At 33.4% G+C, this 25271-nt stretch overlaps 1 long non-coding RNA gene across 1 annotated transcript in view; it reads left to right on the forward strand.

The window, feature by feature from the left end:
- The window catches only part of LOC127562752 (uncharacterized), a 73755-nt gene that overhangs the window by 25783 nt on the left and 22701 nt on the right, over positions 1-25271 (forward strand). Inside the window, exon 2 of the long non-coding RNA XR_007953808.1 lies at positions 15830-15980. This is a non-coding gene — a long non-coding RNA (uncharacterized LOC127562752). The remainder of the gene's footprint in view (positions 1-15829; positions 15981-25271) is intronic.

The following is a 25271-nucleotide window of genomic DNA, read 5'->3' on the forward strand; positions in this document are numbered from 1 at the left end:
AAAAACATAACATTGCTTTGGCAAAATGAATGGAAGAATATTAAAAAATAAACATGGAGTACACATCTACTTATTTTTAGTTCATCTAAAAAAAATCATCTAAGATTTACTTGAGTGACACTTTGTGATGTCAAAACATATCATCCTTGTTTTATTTATCAGGTGAAAAATGAATCAGTTTCAAATGGAGACATGGTCTAGCCTTTATCATCCTTGTGGACTAACCACAAATCTAGGCTATATTGAAATAAAGACTCAATTTCTTTCTTCTTTGCCAATTCACTTCTATGCATAAAGCTGCTTTTTGAGTGAGAGCTAGATATTCCATCATTGCATCAAAGATTTAGAATTGAAAAGGCCTGTGGAAATCATCTCATCCAATTGTGTCAAACTCAAACAGAAATGGATCTCTTCAGGCTGCCTATTGCTTTAGAAAACTACACATAACATAATCTATGTTGCATTTTATTTATTTTGCTAAACATTTCTCAATTATATTTTAATATGGCTTAGTTGCATTCATGAATTTTGCAGCTTACCCAGTCCATTGGCTGAGAGTTTAGACATTTTGAATTAGTCCTTTACTCATTTTACAGAGAAGGAAACTGAAGCCTAGAGGTTTAAAGTGACCTATTCAAGTCATACAATTAGGAAAGAGCAGTGAGAGGATTTGAATTCATGTTTTCTGTCCCTAAATCCAATTTTCCTTAATAGTGGTTGTTTTTCTCTTTTAGGAAATTTTTTTATAATTTTTTTTTAAAACAGAACAATCTGAGCTCCAATGTTATTAAGGCTAAGATTTAGAATTATAATAGGACTTTGAAGGACTTCTATGGTCACTGAAGTCTTAACATTTTCTTATGTCAATCAACCTTTCATATAGACAGCAGTCTTGTCCTCATTCAAACATTGCTCTGCTTGGAATTCTGCCATTTTGTTCATCTGGAGACATAATAATATGAAGTGAAAGGTGCTTGCTTTCAGAAGTTAAAAAAAAAAAGCACAATGTTTGAATTCTAACCAAAGTGGCATTTTATCCTTTAGCTATGTGTTTATGAGTAATGCAAAGTGTCATGTAGGTTATAGTGAAGTCATGCATTGCACATTGAAAATAAAGTGTTGATCCTAAGTAGAAATGGAAAATAAAGCAAAATGTTTTTGACTTTGAGATTTCCTGGCAATTTATAAACTATGTAATGGTTTTTAAATTGAATACCATCCTCATTTTAAAACTAGTGAATATTATCAGATGAAAATTTTGTATTGGCCATAAATTGCATACCTGATTAATATAAATAAATAGGAAGCTATCTTGTTTATTCTTCATAAAGATATTGTAATGTTATTTCACTTATGTGTTTTACAAATTTCAAAGCCAAACTTTTAAATGCTTTGAATATAAAGAATAGCTTAATAATAAACTAATCTGTAACATTTATTTCTTTCTTCTTCCTTCTCTCCTTCACTCTCCCTTCCCTCTCTTCCTGCCTTCCTACCTTTTTTCTTTCTCTAACTAGGCAGCTAGGGAAAAAAACAGGTTATAGAATTATAGTGAATATTTTTTATTTACTTATTTTGATCAATTGTGTTTTGAATGGTTCAATTTTAAGTTGTATATTGACCTAGATTAATGAACTGAGACAGAGTGTTATCTACATCATATTAGTCTGTATCCATCTATTCATTCCAACAGAATGCAAGCTCTTTGAGGAAAGGAACTATTTTTATATATGCATTCCTAGCACCTAGACTTTAGGTCCTTGCTTTAAGTCCTGTGGATGGGGAAAATGAAACTTAGCAAACTAGATACTGGGTATGTTACCATGAATAGGAGATAACTTCCCCCAAGAACTAGGAGATTCTAATTATCAATGAGGATACTTTGAGTATCTTCAAAAAAGGAGAACTTTCTCTAGCTTATATCTTAGGGAATTTAATTTAATAGCAGTCTTTAAAAACATAGCCAGTCACCTCTTTGGAGATTCAGATTTTTACCATTGGATATATGGTGTCCATGAATGATCTCTTAAGATTCCATCTGCTTCCAAGACTCCACATTTACTTTTTCATCCTTTTGGTTCTATATTGGGATCTCTGTATTCTGTGCAATAGGAGTGTGGGCTTTTGCAGGCAGTACATGTATACTCCTCCCTAACTTTCTAGTTTCTGGTTTTACCATTTTTTTTTTACCATTCTTCCTGGTTTCTACCAGGAGAAATTACTGGAAACAATGGAAGGGCTATGGAAAAAGCCTTTATGACTGCATTTCCTAGTCATAGAGCCATGTTACTATTAGTAAATCGTTTGTTTCTCAAGGATAATTTTCCACTTGAGAAGTTTTCTTTGACTCTTTTTCTTCAACATTCAACAATAAAAACATTGTTTTATTGGAGTTACTGAAAGGCTTCTACAAACATCATCATTACCAAACATTTGTTTCATTGCTGTGTACTACTAACTAGCAACTCTCAGTGAAGGATAGGTGGTATGGAATGTTTTCCCACCATTCAGCTACTCCTATATCCTATTCAAGAGAGTGGAGTTGAGGAATCCTCCAAATCTATGGCTCCTCCAGGGGAATGAGATGGGGGACAATAGTATTTTTTTTTTTTACTAATTAAAGACCATAGAGTGTTCTCCTAGTATTGTGAGTGATACAGAAATTGGACAAGCTGATATCACAAGCTTACATCTTTTCTTTCATCTGCTTAGTATCTGGCCTTGTTGACTCCTCACTTTGACCTTAAAAAGTGTTGATTTTACAAAGGCCATATGGCAATCTTCATTTAATTGTTTTTGAGAAAAAGTAGAAGTGTTGGCTGAGTGGTTTCTATAATGTCATACCAACTTAACTTTGAAAGATTGGTGAAGTGGTCTCTTACTATTATAGAAAGGCCTGTGTTTCTACTTTGGCAGACATAGAAACAATCATGTTGTCATTCTGGTTACAGTATTTTTAGCAGACATGTAGAGAATGTATAAGTATCTTAAGTGATCTTTTTATAAAGCTTGGCTACCTACCTTTTCTTCTTGTTGATTATTATCAAAAACACTTCTCAATTTTGCTATGATTATGCCCTTCCATTAAGAGATCACTTAACAAGCTATTAGTAACTAGAAAAATGGTTGTTGCATTTGTCAGCCAATTGAATTTTTTATTTCTTTTTGGATCATTAAGATGCCACCTAGCAGTCTTCTACCTTTGTATCAGTTCTAAATATCTTGGTGCTCTTAATGTATTGACAGCTACTATTATGCTAACAAAGTTAGTAGATGTTATAAAAATCATATTTAAACTGAAAATTTGGAAAATGTTTTTAAAAGAATCATTTCTCTCACATTCATGGAAATTATTTCTCTTTTTTCCCCCTCTAGCTTTCTACATTGTTCACTCTAGATGTCACGAATTAGTCATATAGTGCTCTAATGTTTACAATAACCTTATGAATGAAGTTTTATATTATTATCCATTCATATTTCATAGATGAGGAAAATGAGATTTAAATAAATGAAGTGAACCATCACTTCTTTGAAGGGAGGGATTGTTCATTTTTGTCTAACTAAGTTAATGTGACTCTCCTTAGTCAACAAAGAGTGTTCTAGTTGGAACTAGTTTTAGTTGAGAATGTTCTAATTGCCGATACTAGACTCAGTGGATTGAGTGTTAGCCTTGGAATTAGGAAGAGCTGAGTTCAAATATTACCTCAGATGATCACTAGCTAGATGATCCTGGGCAAGTCACTTAAATTCTGTTTGCCCTAATCCACTGAGAAGGAAATGGTGAACCATTCTAATATCTTTGCTCCCACAAAAAGATAGAAAAACCACAGCAACCCATATGGGGTCATAAAGAGTTGGACACTACTGAGTGACAACCCCTGATTGTAAATCCTAACCTCTTTGTACTAATCTATACTATCTCTTAATATGAAAGAGGTTCCATAACTTTTAAAGTCAAGCATTGCCTCTTTATGTTCTTTTACTTTTATTTTCCTCTGAGATTTTTGGTAGTATTTTCTTAATTTGTGTTCACTTGGAACATTTATTGGATGCCCACAAGATGCCTGGTTCTATCCAATTCTCCCTGTGCAGCGGGAGAACTGTTCGGTTCTGCAAATATGTATTGTATCTAGGTTATACTGCAACATATTTAACATATATAGGACTGCTTGCCATCTTGGGGGGGGAGGAGGGAGGGAGGGGAAAAAACGAAACATAAGTGATTGCAAGGGATAATGCTGTGTAAAAATTATCCTGGCATGGATTCTGTCAATACAAAGTTATTATTAAATAAAATTAAATTAAAAAAAAAAAAAAGATGCCTGGTTCTATCCTGAACATTAGTGAGTGGGAGCAATGACCAAGAACACACACACACATACACACACACACACACATAATTCCTGCTCTCATGGGCTATTCATGACTACTGAATATTCATTTATTCCAAATGATTTCTGGGAAGTCTGGTGTGTGTGTGTGTGTGTGTGTGTGTGTGTGTGTGTGTGTGTGTATAAGAGAGAGAGAGAGAGAGAGAGAGAGAGAGAAACAGAGACAGAGACAGAGACACACAGAAAGCAGAGGGGAGAAGGGAGGGAGGGAGGAAGGAAGAAGGAGAAGGAGGAGAATAAAAATAAAAGATTTCTGAAGATGCCTTTTGCAGCACTTCTATGAAAGAGAAAATAAGTATAATATACAGCTTCCAAAGATACTTTTTGTTGTTTCCTTTTTCTCCGTCTTAACCAAAAATATGGTTTATGGCTTAATTTTTTTAATCTTGGGCTGTGCCTTTCTACATATCTTTATTCAATACTGAATGTGGATGGGGGAGAAGGAATATGTCAGCAGGAATAATGAATCTTAGGTATAGAGTAGTGCAACAAAAGATATAAATACTAAAGAATGTAAATAGCATTGATTAGTCCATCTTCCTAGTTCTTGTGCTAACTTTAGAATTTGAGCAACTTTATAACGTGAAAAAGAAAACTCTCTATGTTTGATCCAGAGAGCATTAGTTCAAGCAAGCAAGATAGTTCCTGCCCGCAAGAAACTTAAAGGAAGAAGGCAACACATAGCGATGGTGGTAGGCTAAAGTGAATTTTCAGGTGTAGATAGATTTAAAATTTGAGATACAAAAGATAAATTACCAGCCTTATAGATAAAGAGATTGTAAGAAAAGGATTTGGGTTATTATTGTTGTTGCTGCTGCTGCTGCTGTTGTTTTATTTTATGGGGAAACTGGGTTGCCTTGATTTTCATTCTTCAAAAGAAGTATGGATTAGAAAACATTTTTCTTCTCCAGAAGCTGGGATACCTAGTGTATATTGGATCTCTGTAGGTTAGAGTAATAGCTTGTCCTGACATGTAGTAGACTCTTATCGCTGTCATCTTGAAACTGTGATTGACTGAAAGCTCTGAAGGATAAATAATACATTTGAGAGAGTACAAAAAGAGATGTGTATGTAGTCAAGAGTTTCAATGTAAAATTAAATAATGTGCCTCTTTTTTTTTCTTATTAGTTAGAACTCCTCCATTCATGTTTTTAGGACTCACAACAAAATATGCCTGAGGAATTATATAATTCATATTCTTGAGTTCTGGTGCTTTCAATATAATAATTTTGATATATGTTTTATGCTATAAGTATCCATATACTATATTCTTTTGCAATATAATAGGGCTTTCTCTTAACCTTTACCCACACCGAAAAGAATGTGGCATATAACAAAAACTTATAACAAAAATGTTTCAAAATTATTGTATTGATGTTTAATATATATTGGATTCCTTGCCATCTAGTTAGTAACTTGTTCAGGGTCACAAAGCCATTATATGTCAGAGTTGGGAAGTGAACCCAGGTTTTCCTGAATGAAGTAGAGGCTGACTCTTTTAGCTCTACTCCACACAGCTTCTTTTTAAAAAATTCATTATTATTTTGTGACTTGTCTTAGACTTCACTAAAGGAAGAGTTACATTTAAAATTATACTCTTGTGGCTAGTATGGCTGGATCATTTTTTATTCCCACAGATTTTGCTTAGAAAAAGCACATGCCTTAAGAACAAAATCTGTGGTTTTCCTATTCAAATCTATCTTCCCAAATTCGTAAGTGACTATTGCCTCGACTGCACCCTGGGAAGTAAGTGTTCAAGACAGTGAAGGGCCAGAGTCTGGAAAGAAAGGGGCAAATACCCTGTTCATAAGAGCAGTGAATACTTATTCAGAGAAAGAACAACAGAAACAGGCAGGCATGATTTGTGTCCTGTCCCCTTAGATACAATTTGCCATGCCTATTGATTGTGCCCTTCAATAAAAGTGAACACTTGAAGAATACTGAATCTCAAGCCACAGAGTCAAATTGTGTCTGTCACAGGGCAGTAGCAGCCGCTCACTGGCTCTGGATGCCTACTCTCCTTGTTTTCTTCGATGAGGATTTATGTTCCATGTGGTTAAGATTTGAATTAATCCTGTAACTTTAAGGCAAGACTAACAGAAATCTCAAGGCTCAAATGTATGCAGACTTTCAAAAGGTTTAAAGAATTTTGTGTCAAGTCACTTCATATGAGTTTTTTCTTAAATTTTATGGAAGTCTATGACTAAAACAATTTAAATTATGTGAGTTAAAAAATATTTACACTTAAAAAATGCCTATTAGTTTCCAAAGAAGTTAGAGATAACAAAGGAAATATTTATCCTTTTAACTTTTAAAAACTCAATTGGACAGGCTCATTTATCTCTTTAAATAAAATATGACACTTGGGAGAAGAAGAAAATGTGAGTTGGTGAAAGGAAAAATGTACAGAGAAGAAAAGGAATGTTAATTGGAATATACTCAGTACTGCAATGCCACCATTTTGTTCGGGTTGTAAGGAGACAACAAAATGGTTGCTTTTACAGGAAGTAGCAGCTTTTTTTTTTCAAACATTGGTATGATGCAAGCCCAGTTCTGAACTAATTTACCTTGAAAATGGATTTTTAATTAATATGCTTACCTAAGTCCCATGGCCAACAATCTTATCTATCTTTGCTTTTTGAATCAGTTATTCTATTGTACTTGGATCCTAATAATGTCTGTTCCTAACTAAAAATCATGTCAGAATTAATAAGAGAATAGTAAGTGTTCCATCTGAGAGCTCCCACTGTGCTTCAGATTATAATGTTCAGGAAAGGATGATGTCAGGAAGCTTATTGTACTTGGCTAACTACAACACACAAATATACAATGAAAAACAAACTTGGTTGAAGGTTGAATGAATTTCCTTGTTTGGGGGGGGGGAGAAGAATGGTATAGTCATAATTTCAGGATGTTATTGTGATGATGATGCTTTTAAAAAAATGAGAAAAAAAAGACCTTTTGAATTAACTAAGAAAGTAGCCCACATGGATTCCAGCCAATTTCCAGTCTTAACTTATTAGCAAATAATACTTACTGCCTAGCTTTTGCTAGTCTTGCACATAGTTCTGTCTAACTTTCCCTAGTTTATGTTGAAGAGTCCCTAAGTGCCAAATGGATTTTTTTTTGGGGAGGGAATGGAGAATCCACAAAGTTCTGGAATGTAAGACTTGTAGAAGCATAAGCAAAATCCAGGTTCCACTTGTATTCACAATGTGTCTCCTTGGAATATGGTTAGAGAAACTTTTACACATGGCAAAAAAATGTAAGGGGGGAAGGGAGAAATCAGGAAACAGATTTTTCAGTTTTCCCTGAGGCAGGTTACTAAATAGCAAATAGAATCCAGAAGGCAGTTTGACAGAGGGCCCGTCATCCACACAGTTATATGGACAAAGCAGAAATTCATATGCTGTACATAAATCACTGAATCATGATTGAGAAATGTACCGCATGCCTCTCCATGTCTTTGCATTTTCAAGTTCTGTGAATACACTCACACACACACAATACACTCCTATATGTGTGTAGATAGCTTTGCACTACATATACACTCCCATATAAACAAAAAAGTATAGATATGATTAGACACACACATGGATGTGTGTGGATTTTTTTGTGTCTTCTAGTTTGGGGCAAATCAAGTAAGACCTCTAATACCTAGGTTCACTTCTATAGTTTTTTTTTTTAATCTAGATTTCATAATCAGGAAACAGCCTTGTGTTTCAATTAGCTGTTTTTCTTATGCTCTGAAGAATAGCTAAGTCTGTGCCAATTCCATGCAAGACATACACCTCTCACTGTGGGTTCCTTAATAAATGCACCAAAGGATCATTTGCTTCATTAAAAGATGTATCACCACACTGTACTCAGAGTGGGGAAAGAAATGAAGGGAAGAATTTTGTTCTTCTAGGACTTGAGTGATTCTGTTCATCCTAAATCTGTCCAAGAAATAAAGTCACATTTTACATAGCTCAGAGGTCATTTGATTTTACATTTTTAAAATGGCCTTACATAATCTTTCTAGCTAAACCTAAATCCCAGGCATAGCATGAAATATCATGGTATAGGCAGTGAGATAATGAGAGAGGTAGTATATGAAAGTATTTACTATAAAATTCATTATCCTTCCTTCTGCCAACTCTATTTGTTGGAAAACTCCTTCCAAAAAGATACTTATATAATGATGTCTAGGAGAACTTTACTATTTCCCAATGCACTAATTTGCAAATGCTATAATTCTAACATGATACTAGTGGATTTGACTTGCCTTTCAGCTAGGATTTCTAATAGGAGAGAGTTATAGTGAGATTTCTTGCAATTTAAGATTCATTTTTTTAAAACAAAATATGCTTCTCTATATTTACTGGAAAACTAAATAAAACAAATAAGCAAAACAAAAATGAAACCCAACTATTGTTAAAGAAAAATTGACATTGACACACTTACAGAGAAGTTATTTTAATTTTTTTTATACTTTCTCCCTCTTCTTCTGATATCATTTGTATGATTTCACCAGAATTTCACAGTCTAATAATTCTTTTAAACAGTGTGGATGATGATCAAGTTTCCTACTCTGAGAAGAAGTTTCTACTCAGCTGTTTCCTTAATTTCAGTTCACTTACAAAAAGGCAATGAAACATTCAAGCTAGATCCTAGTTTGGTCAAAGGAGAAATTTTGAATTATTCCTTACTTTTTCTATAGACAGTGAATTCATAAGTAATGTAAATTCGAGCATCTTTTCGAAATATTTTCAGACATAAAAGCAGAAACAATGCCAACTTTATATTTCAGAAACTTACAGATATGATATACTTAGACATTATAACACAGGTATGTGGTTATGCATATACAACACACAATAATAAAGTTCATGAAAAATTAAAATTCAGCACTGCTTTTAAGATAATCAAATGATTTTTTTCCCTGAGACTTTACTGTAACTCACTTTCCTGACTAGCCAATTCTTAGCTTTAAATTTACCCCAAGGTGTTTGAGTTTAACCACTAACTTATTTCATGATATTTTCCCCCAATTCTTGAAAGTTCAACAAGTGATCTGTGGTGGGATTGGGAAAGAGAGGTAACAAAAGAAAGCAGCCAGCAATAGTTGTATATTATTTACATATTTCCATTCATTTCCCCACATCTTTGTAAGTCATTATCCAAATAAACACCTATTCTCCTTTTTTTATTTGAAAAATATTTATTTCACTGAAATAAAATATATATCTTTTGGAAGTAATTTTAAAATTGTAATATTTTCCCTTTTACTTCATAAATATGCTTTTTCTTTTTATTATGTAGATGTGGGTATTCCCCATATGATTTAAGGATAGAATTGGAATAACTGGAATATTCCTACTTTCCCCCCTCATTTTTAACCATGCCAGTTCATCCCAAAAGCTTCAAAAAATAACTTAACGTAGTTACTCTGTATTAAAAATGTAAGATATTTTTGACAGTTTAGGGCTAAATTATTAAAACAACTTTTTTCAAAAGCTTTAAAAAAAACATTGCCATCTATTCTTAATAATTAACTGTGAATTAAACAGTTGACAATGGGAAGACATTGGAATTTATAATCTAGTCCAGTGTGTCTAAGAAGCGTGGCAACCACATATCACTGCTGTTTTCAAGGTCAGTGCTAAGATCAGGCCATACAAACTATATGATACAATTGGAAGATATAGACGTATTTCATCACAAGTGCTCTGTGCCCTGAGCTCAAAGAACAATTGACTCAACTCTTCAAGTCATCCATTGTGACTACCTGATTAATGTTACATTCAATTTCTATGAGTATCTAAGATTGACAATCAAAATGTTCATATATAGTCATGTTGTTTCTACAAGCACACAATTAGAATGTCTTTAAAAATCTAAAAGCCCCTTCTTTTTTCTTTTTTAAGAAAGGGAGGGAAAAGCTTTTTCCTCCCTCCTTCTTGATTTGTCTTTCTCTGGGAAATAGATATAAATAACACACATGCACATCCTGTTTCCAGGAAATGTCTGAAATTCTTTTTAGGCATGTCAAACATGAAAATCACTTTGCATCCAAATAGTTTCCAATACTGACAAATGAAACATCTTTTTGAGCAGGAACAAAAATCTTTTTTTAAAAGGTCAATAATTCTGGTGAAAAATTAAAGTACAATCTCTTTTGTCCTGGGCTTTGATGCTGCAATCACATAATTGCTTCAGACTAGCACCATCTTTCCTTGTACCACTACATTGAGTTGCCTTGCTGAAGATCTAATGTTTTCTGTGTTCATGTTACTGTTGTCATTTCATTTGTCACCAAAAGCTTGTTTACTTGCTTCCTGTTATTAATTATAGGAAACAGGATCTCTTCAAACTATAGGAGAGAGTCTTTTAACTCCTGTCTAGACACTTCAAGGCGAAATATTGATGATTCCTTTAATGTTCTGGCAAAGCCGGAAACCAAGTTAAAATACATTGTGCCTCACAGCTTAAGACTTCTTATCTCACATACACACAAAACTTAAATCACAGGCTGCTTCTTCCATCCCTATTATTAGACACTGAGGTAACATTTTCTTTTAAAGTGGAGATACTTTCTTCTTCTGTCACTGATTAATTAACAACTCACAGTGTGAGCCCAAAGCTTCAATATCTCAAAGAAAGCAAGTTAGAAAGATCAACTATCATATTTAATAATAAAAAGAAAGTGTGTCATATCTCAACATGAACTATCCTTACAGAAAGGGAGAAAACACTAACCTAATTTTTAGTATGTTAAACTATCTTTTTTATTGAGCCACATTTGAGTAGTTATAGCCTCCTGTCTCTCTTTGAAATGAACACTCACAGACATACACACACAAACGTGGGTGTGAAAATCAGAAAGAAGCCAAAAACACCTGGGAATTTTGGAAGAAAACAGAAAAAAAAAATTAGTTTTGAGGAAAAGGCAAATTAAAAGAAAAAAAAAAAACAGATGTTTAATTAGGCTGTCATTTTAGTCAGAAGGAAATGAGGGCTGAAATAACCAGAAGCCACTAGTGGAAAAATTAAAATAGAATTTGATGAAGCATCGCCAACCTCAAAAGCATTGAAACCGGTAACACGTAAAGGGGGAAAGACTTTCTAAGGCCAAATCTAAAAATGTTACTCGGGGCCTTTTTAACGAATGCATGATTTCCAAAAATCCTAGCCCTTCTAATTCAAACATCCTTTAAAAGTTTCCCCGACTTCCCTTTTCCTCTCTTCCTCTCCTTCTCTCCACTTCCCCCTCCCGACCGTTAATGTCTGGCAGTTATTTTGAGTTTGACTTTCATCAGCTACACACTCTGCACCCCGCCCTCTCCCCACAGCCCCTTCCCTGAGCCCCTCTAATACTGCTGAGTGGACAGAAATTACGGATGCGAGAAAAGCTGACAAATGACGGCCAGGCCCCTCCCCCAGTGCCTCGACAGTCAAAGCTCCTGCCAAAACATGCCTGAGAGCAGCCAGCTAGGAGACAAAGGCACAAAGATTCCATTTTCTCGGGGAAAATAGATTTCATGTGCAATACCCAGTGAGGATGACTGAAAGCTGACACATGTGCCATTTTGGAGAAGCCGGAATGAATATTTCAAGGAGATTGAAATTACACTTGATTGCATCAAGCTCAGCAAATGTTGTTTAACCTAAAAAAGTCTTTCCAGTCTGAAGGAAAGAAAAAAAAAAAAAAAGACGTTCGGTGGCAGGATATCTTATTTTTAAAAGTCTAAAGCACATGTTCACCAAAAAGGGAGGAGGAAAAAACCCTCAAACTCCAAAGAAACCTCCATTGATTATATGGTGCTATGCCACTAAGAATTAACTCCATATCACCCTATAGTGCATATATAATATGGGGGGGAAGGGTTATGTGGGTTGTGAAAGGTGGAGACAGAGTTGGGGTGGAGTATGATGAGAAGTAAAAACTACTCCACAGAAGGATTTAGTATGATGGTATCAAATCCTTGAGAATGTATTTCCTATAAAAAGATTCTCCACCTCTCACCCTCAGGGTATCATTACTGGAGATGCAGTGAAAGGTTTATTAGAGATTTAAACCTTGGCATCCAAACCTTGCCAAGCTTGCAAGTTTTAGCTGGTGAACTTAGGGTTTCTGGCTTGTTCCTATTCTGCTATTGGCATCCAGAAGTGGTGCTCTCTGATATTTTCGAATTAGTCAGATGTCAGTGGGTACAGGAGGAGAAGAATGAAACACAACAGATGAACAGGATTTCATTTGAAGAAAAGTTAAGTTGTGAGGAGACAGACAGAAAGAAAATGACAGAAAGATTGAGACATAGAAAAACAGGGACAGAGAGACAGACAGAGAGATACAGAGAGACAGAGAAAAACAGAGAGACAGAAACAGACACAGAGAGACACACAGAAACACAGAGAGATAGACAGACACAAAGAGATTTTTAAGTCTTGTCAAGTGGAGATGAAACTTCTAGTTGACATGTTTTTGATTATGTAAAACTAAATGGGGGGGGAGGGCGAGGGGAGAGGATAGTTGGAATCAGCAACTATAAGAGGTTAAAAAGTAAGCCTTAGATCAGAGTATAGTTTTTAAGTTAACTTTATTTAATAAGTCTTCTCTGCTTTCAACTACATCTTATTTGTCTTGTGCACAAATCTTAAGAACTTGTAAGTTGAGTCCTCCCCACCCTATTCATGCAAATATTAGTAGAATTTATAAGAAATAGAAGAGCTTCTTTTTAGATTAGATATCCGCCACCCAATTCAGCCACAATTCTGACACTTAGTGTTCATTGATACCTTATATTGTAACAAAACCTCCAGCAAAACCCTTATTATTTTAGATGGAGGCTGTCCACATGACTGTTTCCATTCAAGAAAATCTATCATTTTGCTAAACTGGCACACTTTCAGAGAAAACCTTAGAGTAAGATTAACAGGCCTTAGAAAATGTTATATCATTAACAGGTTAAAAATATAATTAACAGTGGCTGTCAGGGGTAATAGACCAAGAAATTGCACTAGGGATATTTTAATTGAAAAAAAATGTTTTACTACATTTTTAAAAAATTCACTGCAAGGGTCAGTGGAGAACATATTTTGGATTCTTATTTTCCTTTTTCCCCCTCATAGTTCCTTACAACACCAATTTTCTGCAACCACTTAAAACATCATAAAAAAATTAAACACCTAATTACTTCAAAGTCCTAACAAAAGAGCACCGAGTAAAACATTGATTTTATTATGAATAATAGACAACAGATATGACCATACTAAGGTTTTGTTCTAATACACTGAACTCAAAATGTATTACTACTCTAGTAATAGTATTTGTGACTGAGTAATTTTTCTTCTTTAGTTTTTTGACTTAATGAACTTTATCTGAACATGATATGTAAAGAGACTTGTGTCACTTTTAATAATGTATACATTTAAATGAGTATACATATATGAGAATAGTTCATTATAGTTTTCTCCTTAGCCTATGATACCATGTTAAACAGATAGTATCCATTAACACAGTGAAAACTTTTTGCTTTCCACTGAAACCTTAGACCCTTGATGAATAGAGTGATATGTGGTACATAGTAAAAAAACAAAAAGAATACTAATGTTCGGCACTCTCTGGTTCTTCTTCTTGTTCTTGTTGTTGTAGTTGTTCATGTCCTAGTTCTTGCTTTTTTTTTTTTCTCCTACTCCTTTTCCTATTCATTTTAGTTTTCCTCTCTCCGTTTTAAAGTTGTGTACATGGCAGGATGAAAGGACACAACAAAATACTTAACTTTTATACTTTTGACACTATAAATGTTTATTTTTAATTAAATTTAGCAATATATTTGCTTATACTAACTGTCCTTTCAAGTTTATATATATGTGTGTGTGTGTGTGTGTGTGTGTGTGTGTGTGTGTGTGTATTTGCATTTCTATATCCTTTTTAAAATAAGGGAATTTGTATGAAGCAATCAGTACTTTCGCCATTTAATATTTTGAATCATTAAAATACATCTCATCCTAAGGAAATAGCTTGGGGGAAGTATCCAAAAGTTGTTGAATAACTCAATGTTCATTCACACATTTGCACATGAGAAATGATTGAACTGAATTGATAATTCAGTGAAAAAAGTTAGGAGTCCTATTATGGGTGATAATAGGCACATCTACACAATAATCAACAACAAATCAAATGTGTAAAACAAATCATATCACTTATTTACACAGCATCAAATAGCAGAATTACAATATTTTATAATTGGAAGCGACTGCTATGGCTATGTCTTCCAACTTTCCCATCAAAAAGCAATGCTTATTGATTGGTAAAATAATCATTACTTCAACAGACCTTTTAAATGGTTGCTCAACATTTGCTTGAAGACCTTCATTGAGAAGGGAATCCATTACTGCCTAAGGCAACCATTCCAAATTTGGATATCTATGAGGAAGTTTTTCCCTACATGGAACATAAATTTCCACCCTATGCAGCAATTGATTGAGCGAATTTTAAAAAATAATAATAATGTTACTTTTTTCATATAGCCTCTAATGAGATACTATAAAATTTGGACCTTGCAATACAATTGTAAAAGAAATTATACACTGCAATTATTTATATGATTCCTTGTCTTTGCCTGAATTTTCATAATATTTTATTACTAAAATGAATATTTGTAATGAGAGAGGTAAAAAGGTCAGCTTGAAATGGAGTTTATGAGTTATTTGAGAGTAAAGCTAAGGAGGATGCTAGTTTAGGTAAGAACATTTAGAGATATATGAATAATTTTTAAAACTTTTAAAAAGTTAGATTTTTAAGATCCATACTAAACAAGCAAAAAGTTCTCCTTAATATAATTATAAACAAAAGTCTATGTCTTGTAATCCTTGCATACATCTATTTTAATATTACTAAATTAAAATTCAGGATATTTCTAAAGCTAGCAAAATATCACATATACATACATGCACACATGAATACATATGTCTACCCACATATGCTGAACTTTTAAGAGATATGGATACAAATTGCCCTTCAGAAATTTCTTAGTCATGTGAGGACTGTCATCATCCCTAAAGTGAATGTATAATTAGTAGGACTTGTTGAGAGGAAAATACTTGGGAATTTTGAAGTGCAATGTAAATGTCAGTTTTATTTTTTTTTAAATAAATTCATTATAAGGAAAGGGGAAAAAAAAACTAAAATTGAGAATATATGACCAAAATAATTTAGTTTATCCTTTAAAGATCTCTCAAGAAGATACTCTGCATATATTGGTGAAGAGGATTTTTATGGAGTCCACCAAGAAGCCCTTGAAAATGGGGAATCTATAAAAAGAAAAGTTAGAGCTCTTCTGTGACATCAATGTAACAGCAGTATTCATTTTAGTTTATTTCCTTAGCTATTCTAAGCTTTGGTCTAATCTCCATCTCTTACCCTCCACTCCCTTTATTTTTGCTTTTTCTAGAAATTGCAAGAGATTTGCCAACTGGAAGACAAAGGTAGATGAAGTCACTTTGACCCCTGCCTGTTATACAGAAGCTTTGGAAGTACTGTGAAGTCTCTAAGATTTGATGTAGAGATGAGTCTGCTGTGCTGAAAATCAGAAAATGATTCAGGTAAGCCATTCATTTCCTTAAACTACCTACCTCAAGATGCTTTATTCTGTCTCCTTTTTAAAGAAAAGCTGTATCACAAGACACATATGAATAATTTGTCTCTTCCCTTTCCCTCATTAACAGATATCTTTCATAATTAATGTTGTTTACTGATTTTCATTAAATCCATGCAGCATCCATTGGGTGATCAAGAAGTCAGGTTCCTAAATATCCATTAGAAGATATAGCAGTTGTAAAAAGCTCCACCTGTCTCATCAGGACAGGTATTATAACTATCTCGATGCCACCAAATGCAACCCTGGATGTGAATGACAGCTTTCATCTTTACTTTACATTTTTCCCAATTTCAAAAGAAAACCTAGAAGCCTTTTGGAGGGCCTAACAAAATAATAAAGATGCTAAAATAAATCAGTGAGACTTTGAAAAACCCCTTATGTAAAATGTGTGAAATATCTTAGCATATTTCAAGCTAGACCCCCAGGTAAATGATGGCTTCTAATAAGGCACATGACAATCTCAATTATGAGAATCATTATTCCATGCTCTGCTTGCCATTTTATATTCCCAGCAGGATATTTTTCTTCTCATCAAGAGTTTCCAAGGCTGTCTACTCTTCTGTGTATGTAAAACATATTTAAAAGCCACCTCCCCCCCCCAAAAAAAAAACACACTAATTAAAAAAAAAAAAGCCTTGTCAAGTGGTCAGACAGACTGGAACTAGAGGATTATAGGTAAGAGGGATAAAATGAAGGATTGAAAGATATAATTTCTTTTTCTGTGGTGGCAGCAGAAGCAGCTGTTATAGACAGGCAATTTAAAGATATGGCTGCTTAAGCACCCTGTCTGGGAAACAGGACACAACAAAACCTCATGGCAAATAATGTCCCCTGTTTTTAAGATGTAATCACTGCTGGTTGACTCTTTTGCTATCACCCTCCCTTTTCCCCTTCCCCCAAGTCATTTGCTTTTCTTTGTCATCACAAGCTCACCCCTTTATTTCTGCTTTTTGCTCATTCATTTCTTACTTTGGTCTTTTTCAACCCTCACTTGGTTTGTCCTGCTGAGTTAACAGTAATTCCCAGGTCACTGACTACTGTTCCATGCTAGTAACTGCTAACCCAAGAGAATCCCCAAAAGGAGGACCATAGTTTGAAAGCAGGATGGGCACACCCAGCTTCTGACTTACTCATTCTACAACATAGATTTGTTTTAGAATCTGAACAAGAAGTTTCTTGTGTGGAATGATTCAGACAATGCTCATGTACAAAGAGGCCATTCTGTCTGAAAGATTTGAAAAGGTAATTGGATTATTGCAGAAATCAATATGTAAGAAACAAGAGAGACTTGATCAAAAAGTAGAATTTGTTTTGAATTGTGAGAGTGATATTATTTGAAGGTGAATTTTAATTCAGGTTCTATACTTTGGTGATGTACAAAGAAAATTTCACCTTCATCATATGGATATGGAAATTTACAATTTATAATGTGCTTTCTTCACAATAGGCTTGTGAAGTAGTAGTAAAAGTATTATCCCCATTTGATAGATGAGAAAACTGAGTCTCAGAGCAATAAAGTGACTTTCTTATGGTTAGAGTTAAGACTCAAATCTAGGTCCTTTTTTTTCCAGGTCCATTATTCTTTATATTAAATTCTTTATTATGGATTTCTATTTGAATTTATACATTCATAGAAATTAGAAGCCAGAAAGAATCTTTAAAAAAGCACATAGTTCAACCTCTGGTTTTAGACATTTTTAACTAGAACTTAGAGATTATGTAATTGAAACAAGATAATGTAACTAGTCAATAGCAGGTTTTCCCTTCTCATTAAAGCATATAATTCTTTTAAGAAAAGCCTATGCATTCTTAGAAAATTATTGGGAGAAAATATGAACATCAAAATATAAATACTAAAATTTCTTCATCATCACCTTTAATTATCAATCCATCAATCAAAAGGCATTTATTAAACAACTGTTTATTGAACAGTGAATGGTCAAGTCACTGGTTTAGGACTGTGGGAAACAAAAGCAAACAATGAAACAATTCCTATTCTCAAGAAGCTTATAGTCTGATAATAATGCTTATGGCTATATGTTGGAATAGAATATACATGATGATATATATGCATATAAATGTGTATATGTGCATATATATATTTAAGTTTTTAAAAACTTGAAAACTGACTTTCAACATGCCATATGTATTATGTGTATTTTAAGGACAATTTTTATCTTATGCATCTACCTACATTCCTAAGAATTAGCATAATCCTAGTTTAGGATCCATCATCTATGGTTGGAACAACCTTCTGTCCTTATAACCAATACACCACCATAAGATGGGCTAAAAGGATACCCAGGAGAAGAGATAGACACTTTATTAGAAAGGTCAGCAACTTTTTTCCCCATATGCCCTTGAGAGAATGCAATTGGGAATGACAGCAACAGAAAAGATAAATGGTAACACACCATCTGTCAGTTTACCAAAATAACAATTGTAATAATAAAAATAGTTAACCTTTAAATAGCACTTTGAGGTTTGCAGAAGTATATTATATTCCCCCAAAACCCTGAGAGGTTAGTACTCATTTTATGGATGAGAAAACCAAGCAAGTTAGATTAAGTTCATTAGATTCATACCTCTAGTTGTCTTCTAATTCTGAATTTTAACTCAAGGCCTAGCTCCTTTCAATGTATCACCAACCTGACTTCCTAGGACAGAAGACAGAAAAAAATTGCAAATAGATTCTATTTTTGATGATAGCATATAGACTAGTTTTGATGAAATTTAGAGAGAATACTCAAGGAGATAAAAATAGAAACAGATTGTGTGGTATGCAATAATCAGGCTATCGTCTACTTATGAAAACAATTTAAAAAAAAATTCAGCTACTTTCATACCTATGTGTGTGTATGAGTTTAAGTGAGTGAGTACTAGAAAAAGATAAATAGAGGCAGAGACAGAGAAAATGTACTGAACTTTCTGTGATTTTTAGGGCAATAAAAAAAATCACATAAAAATAATGGTAAGCTTCATCCATCGTAAATTTTTAAATGATGTGGAGGGCTTTTTCCAGTGGGGTGGTTGCGAGGGAATGTTGTGAGATGGAGTAAAGATGACCCAGATGTCAGAATTCCTGAAATAAAGAGCTTTGCTAGCCAAGGGTGATAATGTTATATCTCATAAATCATTGTAAAAAAAATCACCACTATCATAAAGTTATAACCCTTAGTACAGACTTTTAAAATAAGAAAGTCTGATAAAGCTTCTTGGCTTGAAACATATTGATAAAAACTTCAAAAATAAACCTGGGGACTGAGAATAGACATCTATGCCTTATTCACCAGTTGCTTGATTTTTAAAACATATGTTCGCTTCCCAAAATATTGTAGGCACACCTAAGTGATGGTAAAAATTACAGTTTAAGCAACAAGCCAGCGGAAGTCCAGTAGATTTCATTTTAGTTTGCATTTTTGAAGATACCACTTAAGCTAAGAACCATCATTAACTGAATTACATATTCAGTTGCCATGTTTTAAAAAGTCACCTTAAAAAAAGTGCATCTCACAATAAATACAGTGTGTGCAGATTTTGCATCATATTAGCTAAATAACTTTTTTAAAAAAAGCTTTTATCATCTTTACCTGGAACTTTAATATATTAATTAGTCATTTTTCTCTTCTGTATTATAACTTGAAGACAGTCAAAACTCTGAATATCAGATTTGTATGACTTTCCCCACCCATGAAGACAACCATGATTAAATATCACAGAGATAATTAGATAAAATGTCAATTTGCCTCAGAGGATGTTCAGGGACTGGAAGTCCAGCTGTGTATCATCTGCCTATATAAGATCTAATAGTCACAGCTGAATGATGTGTAACTCAGTGAAACTCTAAAACAAAACTTCAAGAATGAAGGATTTATGACTGTATTCACATAGTAAAATAAATATAAATACAAGCTCCTGACCATTATTTCCTTTTACTATCTTTTCACATTTTTGATCCTTTTTAAAATAGTATCCAGAAAAATAGCATTCCTAGTCATAGTGACCTACAAATAATGTAAAACTCTTAGCAACCCATTTTTCTGAGGAATGCTGGAACTTATGTAGTCTGAGCTTAGTTCCAAACATTGTGGAACTCAAATACATATTTTGTCTCTAGGATCTTGTCATCCACTTTCAAATTATAGAGAAAAGTTAGAAAAGAGTGAAAAATTAAGTTAAGTGTCTCTTTGGTATGGAATGGGTAATATAGCTTTTTTTTTTTTATTATTAGCTGCAGACTCATTTCAAAAGAGTGAGTTGAAGCCCTTGTTTTCCAGCTAAGAAGATGTTGGTTGATTAGGACAGGTCAGCCCTTTGCAGAAGCTGATAAATCCCATATCCTAAAAGGCAATATGAAGGAGAGAAGGATTTAATTATGTTGGGTACTGAGGAAACATAGTGTCTGATCAAGGGAAAAAAGAATTATGCTGTTGCTGTTGTTTTGGGCTAAAAAAGGAGGAAAAGTTGAACAGAAAAGAAGAGAATTTAATTCAGACTTCCAAGTTTTGCCTTTTTAAATGAGGGAATTAGCTATCTTCTAAAAGATTTTTTTTTTCAGGGCAGCTAAATAACACAATTGATAGAGTACCTGGCCTGAAGTCAGGAAGACATCTTCCTCAGGTCAAAACTGATCTCACACAGTTACTAGCTGTGTAAGCTTAGACAAGTAATTCAATCCTATTTACCTCGGTTTCCTCATCTATGAAATGAGCTAGAGAAGGAAATGGCAAACTCCTCTAGATTCTTTGCTAAGAAAATCTCAAATGGGGTTACAAAGAGTTGAGCACAATGCTGCTTATGATAGTGTATTAGTTGACACGTCCAGCTACCAAGTGGTGTCTAAGAGATATTCAATGCTCCAGTTCAAGGAGAAAATTGTGGAGAAGGAAAAAGGGAGGTTTGATTTTTTTTCCCTCTAATTATATTCTTTTTTAAAAAACTTGTAAGCTCCAAATTAGAGAAAATGGCACAAGAACACCTACTAAAAGCAAAAGTGATCTATTTGAATCATACACCAACCTAAGTTTTGTTCCTCCTTCTTTAGATATATATTATATTCTATGACAGAATCCTAGCACAGAGAAAACTTCAGAGGACATATAGTCCAATTTGTACCTTCAAAAGCAATCTCCCTATAACATTCCTGAAACAAGTGGTTATTCACTCCTTAAAAATTCCTAGTTCCAAGGTAATCCCAATAAATTTTAGATAGAAAACATCCTCTGCATCCAAAAAGAGAGCTATGGATTGAATGTAAATTAACACATGCTGTGTTCACTTCTTTTTTCCATTACTTTTTTCTCTCCTGTGATTTTTTTTTCCTTTTTGTTCTGATTATTCTATCTCAACATGATTCATAAAGAAATGTGTATTTTAAAAGTTAATATACATATATAACCAAAAATAAATAAATAAAAAGGAATGTTAAAAAATAAAATATGTAAAAAAGAAAAATGGACAGTGATGCTTGCTTCTATTACATTCAATTAGAAATCTTTTGGCATCTACAAACTTTAATGCCTTGTATATCATGACATATGTTTGTTACTCCTCAGACACTCAAATGAGAAAACTTTATTTTTCCCATCTCATCTTTTAGAGTCCATCTCAAAATGAAATAAAGTTTATTCACCATGCAAATAACAACAAAAAAAAAAAAGACTCTAGTTCTGGGGAACCCATTAGCTCTAGGGATAGCCTATTTCATTTTTTGATTAATCATTGTAAATTTGCAATTGATAAACATGAATTAAATTTATAAGTTCTTTGGGGAAAATATGTGCCTGAATAACTCATATGATCAATAAATCATAAAATATGTGATTGATTATAGGAAAGTTCAAGGCAAAAAGTCATTTCCAGTTTCTATGAATGAAGAAAAGTGTTAACTAGTATCCCAAAGAATGTCTCTTTAAAGTAGTAATATTTTAAAGAAGAACAAAAAAAAAAGTAAGCATTCAGAGGCATTGACAGAATAGATAATAAAAGAAAAAATTGCTTTCTGCTTCTTCCAGAAAACAGGATCAGGAATTGAATGGTACTGAAAAGTTTGAGGAATTTCCAGATTGTTAGATTCTATCACCAGCAGCAGGGTACATTGATTTAGAAATTTTCAACAGGGCGATGGCATTTATATGGATTATTTTGTTTTGATAGGATATGTGAATAGGCTTGAGATTTCATTGGTACAAGGGAATCACGTGGAAGAAATTCCCTCTATCAATACAAATCCATATACACTCTACAACTTTTGATCTTTAAAAATTGCCTGGGAAAACTTAAAGGTTAAATGTCTTTCCCAGCACAACATGCATATTCCCACTCACTCTCTCAGAATCAGGCCTATTAAATCTGCCCTTAAGGGGTTGAGATTTTTCTTCTCTATTGCTATTGGTTCAAGCTCCCACCAGCTGTGTTCTTCCCATTGTTAGACCACCTGACCTCAGAGAGAAAAGACTTGAATCTCACCAGAAGTTGTGAGCAAAGAAGCACATCACCAGAATGCAACTGAAGACAATAAAACAATGACCAAGAAGCCAAAAAGGCGTAACCCAACTATGACAAGCCTTTTTGAATGCCTCCAAAACCAATGAATGAGAATTCCTCTTCATCATGAGGCTAACTGACCACAATCAGTAACAGAATGTCCATGGATGCTCCACAGTCTTCCTAAGCAACTTAAATTTACTGTGTCTCTCCTGGAAGTTGTTCCTCGCAGAGCCTATTCCAGTTTTGGTCTATTTGATGTTAATTTGCTTTCAATAAATATATAGTAAATTTATAAATTGATTGGGAAATGATCTATGCCTGAGTAACTGATGTGGTCAACAAACCTTAAAATATAACATTCCTCTTGCAGAGTCTACTTCCTTGGAGAGATATGGTATTGGGTCTTCTGTGTATACTCTAGATCCCCATCACACCAAAGCACTTGAACTTAGATATTTTTCATCATGAGATCAGCTCTCTAGTTTCCCTTCCATGATATCTCTCACATTATTTAATTATAGATTCTTTTCCTTTTCTAATTTTGGAATAAATGTACTCAGGATTATTCTATTTTAGGCAGCAGTATTTCTTATTGTTTTTCTCCTTAGCTTTAACAGCAATTATGTTAAACATTCTCTCATGAACTAAGTATAAAATAATTCCTATAAGTGTGCATGTGTTTGTAGTAATTTTCATAATGTTCCACACCTGAAATACTAGTTGTAATGTCAGATTTAGAGGCAGCAAATATGTTTATACCTTTGTGCCACTTTTAAAAAAATTTGAAAAGTATATCATACTAATCAACTCAAAAAATTCATTTGCCTTTTATTGGAGTTTAAGTTTTCTTACAGATTAAAACAACTTTTACCTTGTAGCTCTAAGAGAGTTGTTTTGTGAGGGGCCAGTGTTGGGGGATGGTCTGAGCCCTATTGCGCAAAATTCCTCACAATTAAATACAAAAGAACATTCTAACAAGAACCTGTTAAAATGACTGAACTATGAAACTCTATTAGAAAGAATAGTTATGGGGCAAGCACTCTAACTCTCAGTAAGCGTTTCTATAAATGTTAGCTCCATTGACTTTGTCTTGGAAAAATTCCACGTAGCTAACAAAGGACATCATATCCTGAAAGTAGCCATAGAATATTAATAAACAAAGAAACAATAGAACAGAACTTTGAAAAACAACATTAAAGATGACCTGAGAATGCTGTAGTTGAAATGCTGGGAATCAACAGAATTTGTTTGGAAATTATTTCAATTGTAGAATGGCAGAGAAAAACTTTTTAAATAAGGCTTATTTTCTTTGTTTGGAATATCTTGATAATGGGAGAAATAACCAGATAGGAGGTTTTTAAAAAATTTTTTAAAGTTATCATTGTCACCCAAAAATTAAACAAAAATTTTGGTGGGAAATACAGGCCTTTGATGATGAAAAATATGACTGCTTCAGTAATCAAATATTCTTACAAATGCTGGGATATCTTCTTTTGAACTAATATTTCTTCTCTTGGTTGACTTTATTCAAAAGATTGTGTGAAGACATTCAGCTGTCATATTTGAAAGAATTTCTTCTTTTTCCATTTGAATACACATTCCTACATATTCAAATACATTAAAAATTACCCTTGGAACCATGAAAAGAATAAGATGCATGGGGTTGTCTTTTCTTGAGATACTAATTTATAATTTTAGAGCAGATGTGTGTTTAATTCCTCCTAAGCACTGGTGAGAAATTTAATCAATGAACTTGGATATGGATGAAGACTAGATGTTAAGACTTTCCAATAAGTGTGGATAGCTCCAACTTGGGCTAGTTGAATTATACAGTAGATTTATGAATATAGCTTGATGAGGCTTGATGTGTTTTTTTGTTGTTTTGTTTTTGTTTTGCTTTTTAGGAGAAATAGAAAGGAAAAGAGTAAAGTGACTTCATTTCCATACCTTAGGGTTGCTTAAATAGCTATAGTCTTTTATCTGGTAATAAATGATATAATATGCAATTAAGATGAAAGAAGAAAAGATGTACAAGGGAACATATCACTTTTAGTTAATTTGAAAAGTTATATATATACATATATAATAGAAACATTGTTAAATGGAAAAGGAAATTTTCTATTAGAAATATTAAACTGATGTACTATGTTGCTTTCCTCCCAAAAAAAAAAAAAAAAAAAACTATTGAAGCAGACTTTTTGGTCTCTACAGATTTATATAGAGAATTGTGTAAATTCAGGTCATCTGAGATCAGCTTTTTCCACTAGAAAGAATTACATGTAGAAAAAGGGTTAATCATCAAAAAATGATATTTTCAAGAATATTCAAAGATGAAAATCCCTTTTTGGTTCTCTCAATTATTCTCACTGTGACTCATCGAATCAAATATTTATAATGCCCTGTTAAGTGCAGAGAATATTCTGGAAACTAAAGAAAGTAAAAGTAATAGCATTTATATGTGTCTGTACACACACACACACACACACACACACACACGCACACACACATATATATTTATACATACATAAATTTATGTAGATATGTGTGTATATATGAATGCATATATACATACATATATAAGCTAATATTTTTAGAACACCTTGGTGTTCTCAAGGAACTTTATTATGCTCTTTATCTTCATAAGAACTTTTATGGCTACGAAGCATATTATTTACTTTATTTCATTGGATTTTCATGGCAATCTTGTGATATAGGCATCACAAGTAATGTGATGCCAGTTTTCAGT

Source organism: Antechinus flavipes, chromosome 4 (genome assembly GCF_016432865.1).
Source record: "Antechinus flavipes isolate AdamAnt ecotype Samford, QLD, Australia chromosome 4, AdamAnt_v2, whole genome shotgun sequence".
NCBI classification, from domain to species: domain Eukaryota; kingdom Metazoa; phylum Chordata; class Mammalia; order Dasyuromorphia; family Dasyuridae; genus Antechinus; species Antechinus flavipes.